This window comes from Haliaeetus albicilla, chromosome 24, assembly GCF_947461875.1.
Source record: "Haliaeetus albicilla chromosome 24, bHalAlb1.1, whole genome shotgun sequence".
Taxonomy (NCBI): domain Eukaryota; kingdom Metazoa; phylum Chordata; class Aves; order Accipitriformes; family Accipitridae; genus Haliaeetus; species Haliaeetus albicilla.
In genome coordinates, this window is record NC_091506.1 from 2,731,290 (window position 1) to 2,745,465 (window position 14,176).

Consider the following 14,176-nt stretch of genomic DNA (forward strand, 5'->3'; position numbering starts at 1 on the left):
TTACAGAAATGATGTTTGAGAAAATGCAATAAAGCATAATGGAGTTAACAGTTTCGTAAATGTCACCTTGTAGTTAACAGCACAGGTAAAGGTAGTTTTACAAGGGATTGCATTATCATCTGGCCTCTGCAATGCTGCATGTGCTGCGCGCTACGTTTAGAAACGCTAATTTTAATTTCATGTGCTCTCACATTACTGTGCAGTAGTGCAGGCGAGCCGGCGTCGTGCAGCCGCAGTTTCCTGGCTGCGGTCTGTAGAGAGCTTACTGGTGTGTCTGGCAAGACTGGTGCCTGCTCCAGCTGCTGCATCGCATCGAGGGGCAGTTAAAAGCACATTGCACGTCCCCGTATCCCACTGTGCACCGTGAAGCATTGCTGAGCCCTTAAGGAGGTGTAGCCCTCGGCGGAGAACAGCTCTCTGATAACTTCGCTGGGCTTTTTTAATCTCGGAGCCCTGCCAAAGCATATTCCCAAAGTGGGAGGTCTTGCGGTAGCTGTGTCTTGAGGAGGTGAAGGTTTCAAGTGGTCGCACCGTACCCTGAGCGAAGCGTTTACTTCGCTCTGCTGCACCAGAAGGACGTTCAAGGGCTGGAAAGACCCAGCCCCGGTTTCACCCTTGCTCCTCTGAAGATGCTAGCAGTGCTGGAGGTATTGACCTGCCTTTGAGAGACCGTGGTTGTGCAAAAAAACATCTGGAAACACTCTTTTCCTTGCTCTGAGCGAAGCCCTCTTTTCAGCTTTGCCTAGGAGAAGAGGCACACTCGAAATATCACAAGTCATTAAATTAATTAGCTAATGTCTAAAAAGTGCTTTGAAGAGGAAAAGCATTAAATAAACAGGAAGTAGTGTTAACATTATTTTTAATAAATATAAGAGCACATTCCATAATGAAAGCTCGTGTGATGAAGTATGTTTCACTGTGTATTATTTTCCCATGCCCCTTAACAACAGAAGAATGAAGAGTCTTTCTCATTATTTCAAAATTAGTCTTTAGGCACTGTAGAGAGCTCAGATTTCTATTTCCTTCAAAAATAGGTTAAAAATTGTATTCAAACATTTTTATATTTTATACTTCAGGAAGATGGGGGGCAACATGACAATAATGTCTACCATATACCCTCCCCTCAAATACATAATGGAGCTGGAGAAGCATTTCTAAAGAACCACTCTGGTTCTGTATTGAGATTCTGTCAAACTCCCTTGGAATAAGATACAAAGGTGGATAAAGAAATCTGGATCACAGTGATAAGCTCCTGAAGTGAAGACCAGGCACAATAGAGTGAAAAGCAGAAATGTTATGTAAGTACATTATTTTAATTGAAAAGCAAAATGTCCTTACGTTTCTTGGGAGCAGATTGTGTCACGGACTGTAAGGGAATACAAAAAGTGAGGGCTCACCATCATCTCCATGTGTAGACTGTCTTGCCTCATTGAAGTCAATAGGATTTTTTTGCTTATTTAAATTAGGCTTTGGATTTCACTCCTCAATTTTCAGCATTTTGATCTAAGTGAGGACTGCCGTTTCTTCATTGGCCATCTTTGACTCAAAAGACGGTCGCGAGATGCACTCATTAGCTTCTGTGCGGCACATTTTTGGAAGAGAAGTTGCGCACAGTAGATAGCTCAGTCTTTGGAGAGATCCGCTTGGATTGGAGATCTTCCAAAAAGCTGTTATGCCGGTGCTAAGTGGCCTCTGTCAGCCCCGGCTTGGCTTCTCCTCCTCAGTGCAAGTTGGTGGCAGCAGCGTCTGAGCCGGTGCAGTGCTGGAGCGGAGCATCCCCTGACCAGCGCTCCCAACGTCACCGTGTCCTGTGCCTCGCAGTGCAGAGAAAAGTCCCTTGCTGGGTTAAAGAAGTTTTTCAGAGCAGCATCTTTCGTGAAGCCCGAGAGGCCCAGGAAGGCAACTGGGGCTTTCTCAGAGCGCTCGTGTCCCTCGCTGGAAGGAGGAGCCGCTCTTCTTGCCCAAAGCATGGAAGAAATCACAGCCTGGGCTGAGTCGTTCTAAAAATCTCTCATGTATTTAGCGTTTTGGTGGCAAGAAACCACTTTATATAGCACATGCAAGTGATTTTTTTTGTTCAGTGAAATACGTTACAAGAAGATCCACGGTGTATGTGTGTGTGTAAATAAGGCGACAAGTGAGAAGAGGGTTTCCGTTTAATTTTTGATCACTGGAATAAATTTCTCACAGCAGCTATCAAAAAAACCTGTGCTTTTTTGCTTAATATTTTCTGAAAAATATTAGTTTTAATTTTTTCAGGTTGTTTTTTTCTCTCTCATGTCTTATTTTCCTCTTTATTCTATTTACTATAAAATGTCAAAAAAATTATCTACTTTGCAAATAATGACTTGAAATTTTGAAGAAATATTTTTCTCTCTAAAATTTTATCTTTGAGGAAATATATGTCGACAACTTTGTGGGAGAATGAGGAGGACAGGGGAGTTCTCGTGGCCTCTTCTATAAGCGTAGGCATGGTTTGGTGTCAGTCTCTTTGTGGACCCGACTGGCACACCCTGTATCTCATCATGCCGGTCGTTCTTCTTGTAGCCGTCTTTGTTCTTGCCCTCTAGGATTGTTTCTGAATGTCTCTCTTTACAGAAAGAGCGATCACATACAAAACCGCTGTGAGGATAAAGACAACTGCGTGGGGAGGTGGAGGGCTGGGGTCCTCTGCCGACGCGCAGCGGCCGCTCGACTCCGTCATTGCCGAATAGACTCCTCCGAGATGAGACGTACCAGCAGCTTCATGATTAATTTGCCATCCTTTGTGAGCATTCGCTCGAATAACCTTGCACGGGACTTTCCGGAGAGCCAAAGCTCAGTCGGAGGTCATCCTTCCAAAAGCCAGGCACCTCAAGAATCAGCATGTATATATATGTATATATGGCCTGAAGAGTTAAATCAGTGGCTCAAACTATTGCACGCAGCACCAAAGATTACAGTTGTTTCAAATAACGCTGTATTATGCCCCATAAATTCAGTAAGGTGACCCAAGAGTGTTCATTAGAATTTATTTTAGCCGCACTTATTGTCACTTAACAGACTAAACAAGAACTGATGGCTCTTCAAGCAGTAATAGTAAATTATAGTTATGGCGAACACAAATGCCTCATTACATCTAGTCAAGGTCTATTTCCCCTTTATAGCAATAACTGTAGGAAAGCATTGTTTTTAATTTATGAATAAGGATGCACAGGAATCTTTGCTTTCCTATTTACATAAACACGGTAGACAATTAATCTTCTGTAAAGTAACCAGAGTGGTGTTTAAAACGTACAGACTCCTTCCAAAACGCATTCCGAAATGCCTACGGGGTATCCATATCGTAGGGTGTTTTAATGATAATCTGTTACATAGATGAGTACAAACAGCAGGAAAATAGACAATTTATTTCTTTTTTCTTAAGTCTAATTTTATGCTATATGATCCTTTCAGTGAAAACTGATGCGTGGATTTTTATTTGCTAAAGTATTGGGGTGAAAGTTATGTCAGAGTAATAGGAACAGCTAAGGTAGCAAAATATGATGAATTTTTATTGCAGTATTACTTGTCTGATTTCCTCTATGTGAAATCTTCTTATGATTTTCAAAAAATCTTTTATACTAATGTTGCGGTATAAATAATGGAGTGATGGAGAAAAACTGAACTTGTATAAGTGTCAAGATTAGTCCTGCTTGATAAGCATCTTTTGGGTTTAATAGTTTACTGTGTTCTTGATATATTACCTACCTATATTCTGCTTGACAGCCGTATGACCTACACAGATTTTTTGGATTTTTTTTTTTTTTTTTAATGCATTATAGACAAAACAGAGGGAGGTGCAGCCTGTATGGGGAGAGAGGGCAAATGCAGGTAGCCCAGTGAAGGCTGATATGCACGGCCCTTTTTTTGTTTCATTCTTCTCAAAAAGGCTAATTGTGTTCACAGGTATTTAATTAATTTTAACAAGTGGACAAGCATGCAGGTCAGCATAGAAAAGGAACAAATTAGCAAATATTCTGAGGTCGGTAATTGTTCTATAGATTTTTGCAGAAATGGGCAACTTTGGCCAAAAATCTTATTTCTCAAGCTGTTGCATGAGCCAGAAAGAAAATGAATGTGGTTTTCAGGGCTTGTAGCAAGGCTTCTGTGTTCCTAAGGGGGCAGGGAGAAGATATTTGCCTGTATGTTGAATGCGTTTCACCTTGATGTCCTTGACCAATAACAGGGACAAACTCTAAGATGTTAAAACAAAAACGTTTGCACATACTGACTGTGTTTCAAGAAGAAACTAATTTTTGCAATAATTTCTTTTTTTTTTTTTTCTGCTTTCCCCTAAAGGTTTGTATTTTTCAGATCAGATCTTTAGCTTGATCTTGTCCCCATTTCAACCTATTTTATTGTTGCTGCAAGAGATAAATTTTAGATACTGCCCACATGAAATATCTGATACTATTTTTTGATTCCTTGGACATGGCACAGTTGTTCTTTGCCCTCTCTAGGACTTTTAGGATCAGTAACTCAATGTATCTTTCAGGGCATAGCTATTTTTTGAGATGAATTGACTTCCAAACATTACACTGAACTGATCTTTTCACATGGAGACTCTTGCCTGTATGTCATCCGACAGAAAGTCATAAATGTGGAGTTCATAATAAATAAAATGCAAAAAGTGTAGGCAAAATGTAAAAGTAAATTATATATGCACTATATTCAGTGGGGCTTGGTGACTTGCTGCCAGTTGGTGAATTTGGTCCTTTTCTCGTAAAAGATTTTGACGCTAAAAAGTTAGGAGTTCTTGTCACCTCTTTGGGTAATCAGAGAAAAATTGACTTTTGGAGTTTTGTGGTTCTAATTTTAACATGTAGTTTTACAACTTGACGTTTTGTTTGCCTAAAGCAATGGAATCAGTGAAAAGTAGCCTGTGGATTGCATTTGGAAATTCAAATGAAAGGAGTAATTCATAATCTTTTATCTCAAGAGTTCTTCAAATTGTTGTTATTTTAGAACCTAGGTTTTTTTCAGAATTTTACAAATTTGCTGTCTTTATTCTGGACAGTGATATCATCATTTAGGTTGGTGCCATTGACATTCTTATTAATTCTTTTGGTAACTGAAAAGTTTAAAAAAGTTCCTGTTTCCAGAGGAATAGTGTCCTAAAAAGGCATTTACAACTTGTCCAACCGCTTTTTGGTGATATTCCCGACGTTCGCCTGCGTACTTGGGAAAAACCTTCATCGCTGCCCTGGCCCCGTTCTAGCTCAGTCGATGGCAAATTCTCTGTGCACGTCACGGCTGAGCAGTTTTTAAAGTTTTAGTATGATTTGTGGAAAAAAACAGTGAAACTGAGTTAACAAAATGTGCTATCAATTAAGGAAAGCAATCAATGGGAGGGGGGAAGAGAGAAAATACATGGAAATGCTTTAATTTACTTGTTCTTCGTGCCAGTTACATTAGTGTTATGTGCAGTCACGCAAGGTACAAAATTAACATGCAAATGTCACTTTGTCCTGAAAATAATGCCCTGGAAGTGAAATGTTTCCTGACAAGAAAATATTCAGTGCATCAGCATTTAAGTCTTTGAGGGAAGATTCACAAAATACTTTTTTGAATACCAAAAAAAACCCCAAAGTTTTGGTACTTTTTTTTAAGTCAGACTGAGTTGCTATCTTTGCATCCTGGAATTAAATTAATGCAAATGATTATTTTGCTTTTCTTAATAACTGCAAATAATTCCAATTAATTCAGACTATCATAATTCACCCTGCTTCACGCAGAAGCCTTCTGACGCTGCAGGATGCATTACACGCCAGAGCTTTCAGCCTGGTATTGATTGATTCTTTGCAGTGGACCTTAAAAATCCATTAAGGAAGAAGTTAGAAGATGTGAATTAATTCTAAATCCTTTGTTGGTATGTGCAGCTGAAGAAAGCCTTTTCAAAACCATTAATCATAACTCAAAATAGACTGCTAACTTTAGAATAAACTTTACAGTAAATTGGAGGACAAATCCAAGTAACGTATTTAAATCCACTGTCCCAATGTGCACTAGGAGTTTTCTCAAGTGTTTTACTGAATGTGTTTTCAATATTTTTCAATTTATGTTGTTCTGATAAGAATATGTTGATATGCAGCCGTCTGTGCCAAAAATGAAGAAGATGATTGCTATTGAATAGATAAGATGTGTCACCAGTTTGGAGGCATCTGAAAAGCAAAACCAATAAAGCTTGCCATCTCCTCCCAGGTAACACCATTAATCAGGCAAAACTTCATTTGGAACAGAAATCCCCCCCCCCCCTTTCTTCTGAAATCCTCACCCTTTATTAAAATTAATTTGTATTGAATAGTTCATACACCCACTGCTCCCAACAACATCTCAATTTTAGAATTGAAGTTACAAAAACTTTAAATTTAGACTGAAACACAATAGGAATGACGCCTGAAGAACTAGGTGGTATTAAATAGGCACAGAGAAACCTTGCCGGAAAGAATAGCTGCAGATTTATTCAAATTGAGCTCTACTTACATACTTCGTGTTTACTAAACTACGTAAAGCAATCTGTCGCTGGTTTCTGTGTGTGCAGGAGGAGCCCGCAGCCCGATCTGCCTTTTCTGGTGCGTCCCCGAGCAGCGTCTCCAAAGGGTCGATGGCTTCGGGGGCAATCCCGAGTCCGTGGCAAGGCTCGCTGGCTCCAGTGGCCCCAGGTTTTCATGCACGTCAATTTTTGGCAATTTTTCCTTTCTCTCCTAATGGAGTACCCTGCTTAGGCTGGGCTTGGCTTTGTCGTTGCAGTTATTATTCAAGGTTTACGGCAAGGACGTTTTGGTAAAAGGGAGATCCAGCACTGGGGGCAGAGTTTGCATCATTTCTGAAATGGAGTGGTTCAATTTGGTTAATTGGTTAAATTTTTCTTTCCCCTACTTTGATAGTCTGATCAGCCCTGGAGAACAGGACTGTTGGCATAACAACTAGGAAGAACTGTGGATCACCATGGTACACGGGAATATTTTTCCTAAAATTGTAAAATCTTTTCCAGTGAGGAAAATTTTCCAGTGAGAACTGCATTTTCTAAAACTTGAAGGTGAACTTGAAAAAACACTGCAAATATTTTCATTGTTCCCCAAAGGTCCCATATACAGTAGTAAATTGCTAACGTAATTGAAATGAAACTGGTGAGCTGTGTAATAAAGATTAATCCTTCCCCGCTCCAAGAACACGCAGTACCTGAGACAACTGCTCTCATTTGAGACGTGTAACATTGAAGCACCACACTTAATTTCCAGGTGGTTACTAAATTCATTAGTGCTTTATGTCAGTTTGAGAATAAATTTGCATGTTGATTATATATATTTAAGTGTGGAGCAGTCATACAGCATGGGCTAGGCTGGGTGGGGAGCCACTGAGCCTGTCACTTATTGTGAAATGTTCTTATATAAATTTATAGAAAGTTTGAATAACATCTTAATGCACGTTTGGAAGGAGTTATTAAGCTACGCAATTTGTGAGTTAAGAAAAGTTACTTTGAAGAATTTTTCAGGAAATGTGGTTTTGGAAAGAGGAGAATCGATTTCCCATCTCGTTATCCTGGTGCAGCGCGCTGCAGGCGTCTGCTGGACTGTCCTGGCCGCACCGGTGGGCACGGCAGCGCAGAATGGGACCAAAGGCACTGCGACGCTGGGGCAGTCGGTCCCATACGCTGATGCAAATAGGGCAGCTCAGAAATGCAAGGGGCAAAAATGAAGTGTTCGTCTCATACTGGCACACCTCTGTAGCTTGGCACCCTGCAGGCATCCCCAAAGACGTGTCTTTACTCAACTAATTACAGGAAGGCGTCAGATGAACGCACGTGCACACCCATTTACCGAGGGGTGTCTTGTACCGCCAGTCAAAACTTGTGTGCGTTTGGCCAGAAAGACTGGTACTGATCAGACTGAGGTAAGGGACTTGTTTTAATACTTTGGGTCAAGCCTGCTTAGACTGTAATAGGTGTTGTGGACCTTATCCAAGAGCTGCTATTGATTGCAGTGGTTGTTAGATCAGGACATACGCTGAATGCAGATTGTCGTGACCAGCAGAGCACTGAAGTTTTATGTACTACGATAGATAGGAGTGCGCAGTTTTAATCCCCTAACGGAGTGTTCCACGGTGATCATTAATTAAAATTTTTTAGATATTTTTTATATATATGTAATTTGAAATGTCATTCTGTGAACTGTCTCAAAAACTAGATTTTTCTATTAGTGATTTTTTTCTTTTTTAAAAGTTCTTGCTTTGGAAAACATGCAACAAGTTTAAAAGGACACCATATAGCACCAGTTATAACATAGCATCCATAGTAGCTATATAGTAAAAATGATAGGACTGTTAAGCCAGACTTTATTATTTCTGCAGAGATTTGCTTTCCTTAATTTGCATAGAACTGTCTTTGGTTAAAAATTGCCAGTCACAAAAGTACCTCGGTGATATTTTTTTGTAGCAGTCATCGTTTCTTCTAATGAGAATATATCTTACGCAAAGGTATCTTTTTATTTATTCTAAGTGTAGTCTTTATTTTACTGATTGCTTGTATGTTAGTGTATTCAATTAGAAAACTGTATATCCTGCTGTGTTATAACTGTTGGTAATTTAGCTGCTATAGTACATTTCTGTTAGTGCAGGTCTAGTTGGGGAATGAAGATGTGTGGATTCTTCTATCTGGAACAATTTTTGTGCAGCTGGAATAAGTTCTGCACTAGAGAAGCTTAAGTTTCAAATCTTAGATGTCTCGTAATCAAAGGACAACATTGCTATGCATTGGGCAGAGCTGAGTAGAGAAATTTTTTACAGCGTTTGGGTGTGCTCTAACCTCTTCCTAGCAACTGTTGTCAACTGCATTCATTTATAACAATTAAATGAACAAAAATGAATAAATATAAGGGATACTCTATGACAAGTCAATCAGAACTAAGCAGAACACCCTGAAATTCAGGTCTTACTCTGCTCGTTTCACAGACCACTGTTCTTCTCTAACTTTTCTAATTCTAGTAAATAGATGAGAAATTAAATAGTTATATCAAAGGTCACCTTTTATTCACAGTTATCTTTTAGCCTCTACACTAACTGCCTGAAATCAAAAGTCATCTGCACTGCTTGTCTTTGGCTATGACAGTATGCACATCAAATAGTGAGAAATCACACTGGCTTTTTTTAGCCACATCAAAAAAAATCTTAGGCACTTTCCGTGTGACTGATGTTGCATTACCGCTGACGTATGCCAAGGTAAAGTCCAAATATATTGCAGAGTGGCAGGAATAGACCCAAAAAAGCCTCCGTCTGTCCTTCCTGTAGATGTGTGAGCGCGGTGGAAGCTTGCAGCCTCTTCTAGGCAGGGCAATCCTTGACGCAGTGGGGCCAGGAAAGCAATGGCTGCAACGCCATTGAAATTCTTGGGGGAAGTGAGCGGGGAGATGATTTGTAGAGCATAATTAATTTGACAAATGCCACCTTTCTCTCTTTTTTTGTGTATTGTCTTTGAATAAATGGCCGGTTTCTCCTAGATGTTTGACATTTGCAACTTCTACTTCGCAGAAGGTTCTCTGGGAGCGGGAGCTGTAGATGCACGCGGCGTACCAGCCACGCGGGCCAGCTGCAGGGACCAGCCCTGAGTCCGTGTCACTCTTTAGAGCATTTATTTTGCTGGTAATATTAGAGTTTTTTTATTTAGCGTTTGACTGGGCAAAGGCCAAATGGCAGTAACTGTTTCGGTTGGGTCAGGTCCCTGCGTCTTACTGCACGGTGGCATTTGGCCCCATTCGTCTCAAGGAAGGGCGGAATATCTCTGTTTAAGAGGATTGCTCGTTTTACCGAGGCAGGGGAGCGTGTGCTGGGGGCATTCCCTTCCCACCCACGGGTCTACCTCCCTGTGCACCGTTTCGTGTCCTGCCAGTGAGGAGAGCTGCCGCACAAATCCAGCGCAGAGGGTGGTTATACAAGAGCTGCATTGCAGCACGCTGCACCAGCTCAGCCGGGAGCATCTGCCAGCAGCACCTCGTGTAACAGCACTCCAGGCTCTCACCAGTTCATTTCCATCACCTGGAACAGGAGCTCTCAGAAAAGGTGCTGCCCTGTATAACCATTTGCAACAGGTTGTTAACACCAGTGGGGGTTTTTGTTTGTTTCTTTTTTTTTTTTTTTTAAACTTGGCTGTAAATACTCTGATGAATTTTTAATGCAAATGCAGAATTCTGATTTAAAGCAGCAGCGACTGGATTTGTTCTCAAAGTTTTGTGAATTCTCTGATGGGTTTCTTAGCACATCCACCACTAATGATTTTTTAAATTCTTTTTACAGTGCGTGTGGTCTGTTTTTCTGGTCGGTAATGGGTATTGACTACTTCCTTCACTTTTTTGTTTATTAGCTTCCAGTCATAAAATTTGTACAGACAGTTGCTTATGGTGTGACCTTTACAAGTGCATCCCAGTAGTCTGCCCATTGTCCTAGAAAACCGTCTCCTGTGAAGCTCTATAGTTGTTATTTAAACTGAGCTTTTTATAGACTTGCAATGTAATCTGCATTTCCCAATACTGAATGCATTTAGAAAATGCTCTGTGCTGAGAGCAAATTGCCTTTGTTTTTGAAGCTCAGGGACCTGCTTTCTCATGCCTTGCAAAGCCAAGCAAGTAGCTGTGGTCCATATTCTCAGCAGAGCTCAGCAGATCAGGCTTTTGCTTGGATTCCTGGTCGGGAGCTGGATGTAACCAGCTGGTGAGTCTGTTTACAAGTCTGAATATATTTCTCCCATAAGCCTTCTAACCCCGATCGATCTTCACTAAAGGAACTGGCAAACAGCACGAGCAGCATCTGCCTGAGCACTGCGGAGCTCCAGCAGGCAGGTGAGCCCCCAGCACACAGCTGGGGGACTTACAGCTGGCCAGATGTTCACAGAGGGAGGAGAGGTGTCACCGCCTGGTGTTGAAAACACACACAGGGTGAGCCTTACCAACAAGCTCGGTGCCAGTAACAACCTCCGCAGTAGCTGGCTTACGAGATTCTCTCCTGACTCATAAAACCAGTGAGCATCTTGTTCAGGGAACCCAGAGCTCTGGCATTTGATAGTTTTTTCCTTAAAAGGTATTTTTTAAAGGCTACAACTGAAGTTTATGGGGTTATCATGCTTGACGATTAAAAAAAACCCAACTGTACTTTTTTTAGTGCAATTGTTCCCACTAAAATCTAAAATTTGTTATAGAAGAGGAAAAAAAAAATGTGGAATTGAGCAAAGCAGCTTGATTATTGATATTCTGAGACATGCCAGTTTAAAGCCTTTTCAAACTGATTTTTTTTGGTAATTCTCCAAGTGCAGTCATACCAGCGTTTCTTAAATGTCCAAAAATACAGAACAGGGGCACGAAGTACAAAATAAATCTATGGCAGGTTTTAATCTCTCAATTCCACCTTTCTTTTGAGAAGTATGGGAGATGCAAATGAAAATGTTTAGAATGATATTGGCAAAGTATAAATAATCACAAGATACACAGAGATCTAAAAGAAATAATTTGCATGATTTTCTGTCAAGTTTTGAAGGTTATTGTGACAAATTGGAAGTGTTCTTTGGACACTTGCATTGATTGGTAGGAGATTTTGTTCTGTAATGCAGATGGCACTATGAATATACGATCTTATTTCATATTGCTGCTCTGACAGCTGAAGTAAAGTGGTGAAGTCAGAAAAAATGTAATGAATACTTTCAGGGCCAAATTTGCACTTAGTTGAGTTTGGATCATTGCTTTGATGGTTTCATTATCCCGTGCACTGGGTGAGAGGTTCATCGTTTCTCTGCTTTTCCACCAATCATTAAACAATTAAGAGATGAAAATAGCATTCAGTGTTAAATGATGGTAAACTGGGGACACCAGCGAAGGAAAATTGCTGATTTTTAGGCGTAGCATGGATTGTTGATACTACATTTGTTGAGCTGCATTTTTACTGACTTGGATATCTCTCTCCAAGTTAGACACATGAACCAGAATACCCCATATCTGAATATGTGGTTAGCAGCAAATGTGCCCCCTGCCCATACACCTCCCATTTGTAGAATGAGAAACTTCTACAGTTTGGTCTGCTAAGTATTTCTGAACCTAAATTACCCCCCCTACCCCCCCAGACCCCCCATGGCCCCTCAGCAGAAGTGCCTTTTGTTTTTCCTCAGCGCTCTTTCTGTGCCCTAAGAGAAGATAATGGGTTCCTCTGCCCACGGTGAAGATATTCTGCTGGAGGCATATTACAGACCTTCTGAGCAGAGCTTTCTTCTCCCGTTACTGCTTCCACGGTTACAAAGCTTTGCTCTGAATTAGTTAAACCTCTGAGTCAGAGGAATAATGAGTGGTTCTCAAAAGCATTAAAAGCCAGAGAGTACCCAGGGCGACTTGCGTGAAGCAATATGCTTTGCACTAAAGCGCTGGATTTGTCTTTTTCCAAGATGGTCTATCACTTCAGACGCTGTTGTCTTCAAAATGGAAGGGGTTTTGCTCAGAAGTGCTCACACCTCATAAGTCTGTAATTGCCTCCTGCATTAAAGCAGTGCTTCAGCAGTCCGACTGTTTTAGTCCAACCACTTTTCACACACGGTTGTCTTGAAAATGCAATAGAGCTTCAGCTATTTGACTCCATCTGACTTGCAATCCTTGTCTTATCGTCTAAGGGGACGCCAGCTGAGATTATTGTGTTCGCGTTCTCTGGCCAACACTGGACTCGTTTCAAAATCCCTCTGTGATATTTTATAGCTCATAGGCAAAAGGCAGTGCTTGCTGGAAGGGTGACATCTTTTCATTTGCTCTTAGAAGGAAGTGAAGTGAGTAATTTGCACAAAATCCCCCAAACGACAGTGTGGGTATTTATGCCACTCTTTGTCAACTGGAAACTAAGGATGGCTTAACTTTTATGTTTAATGTATAACGAGGTATTGATCTAGTGGCAAGAGTTGCTCCCCAGCCGCTGTCGCCCAAACTTTTTATTTCTTTAGAGACAATAGTCAGGTACAAAATATTTCACATATGGTAAAAAAGCAAAATTGTCTCCAGGAAGATAATGGGCCTCTCTCTTCCTTCGGGTTAAGGACATACAGATGTAACAAAAAAGAGTGCAGTAAAATTGACTTGGATTTTTTTGTGTGGTTTCTGAAAAAGTTAGCACAGATCTTATTTATATGATCTTAAAAATAGGATTATTTATATATTTTTATTTTTTTTTTAAAAAGCAGAAAAAATGAGCTGCCTTGCCTCTGAAGGCTCTGTCAGTATAGATCCCTAAAGCTGCTAGCCAATGATTGCTGAAGACTTACAGTTAACTTCAGCTATTTGTAACTGAGAAATTATAACCAGACCCTTGCTAAATAAACCCTGGACTTTAGGATTGGGATATTTTGTGGGCTGGCAGAAGGTTTTTCTTTGGGGTGTGCAAAGCCCGTCAAAGCAGCTCTCCTTAGGGCAGGATGAGCTGGAGATGGTGTGGAGGGGATAACACCACGTCCCTCCTCTCCTTTGCTTCTGCAAAATGAGTCTGACGTGACGCTGGAGTTGGCTGGGCACCACCAAAATAGCACAATAACTCCAGAAGCCATTTTTGCTTTTCTGAGGCTGAATTTCAGGTTTTTCTTGAATGCAGCGTGTGTCTTCATTGCCTACTGCCATGGGCTGTGTCTTAATAATCCTGAAAAAATTTGGAAATATGCGAGTGGTTCTTTATTTCTTTGCTTTTAATAAAAAGTCTGCAGCGCTGCTTGGGAAGGTCAAGTCTGTTTGACACTACCAGGGTGCTGGTATTCTTGGAACAACCATCTGTTCAGAACACAGTGAAAAATTGGTTTGTGACTGCCCAAAGTCATTTCAGCTCATGAACAAAATTTAAGGGGAAAAAAAAAAAAAGTAGTACAGCAGTATTTTACCACTAACAACAAAGAAATTACCATTTGGAAAAATTAGCGTTTATATCCGTGACTTGATGAGTGATGGTTTGTTAGTGATCTGATTTAGGTATTGTTGACCAAAAGGAGGACGTGGAAATTGAACCCCTGGGACTGTCACTGTGTGACCAAAAAGATCTTGGTCGACGGATCAGCTGTAACGAGTTGCAGAAGGGCACAGGGGACAGGGGTCAGGGACTCGCTGTGATGAACCACACAGACTGACAGAGCTTGAAATAAGAAAATAAATAACCTGTG

General features: G+C 40.8%; 1 protein-coding gene across 1 annotated transcript in view; it reads right to left on the minus strand.

The window, feature by feature from the left end:
* Window positions 1–14,176, minus strand: part of LRRN1 (leucine rich repeat neuronal 1) — a 467,756-nt gene that overhangs the window by 110,336 nt on the left and 343,244 nt on the right. The window lies entirely within an intron of this gene.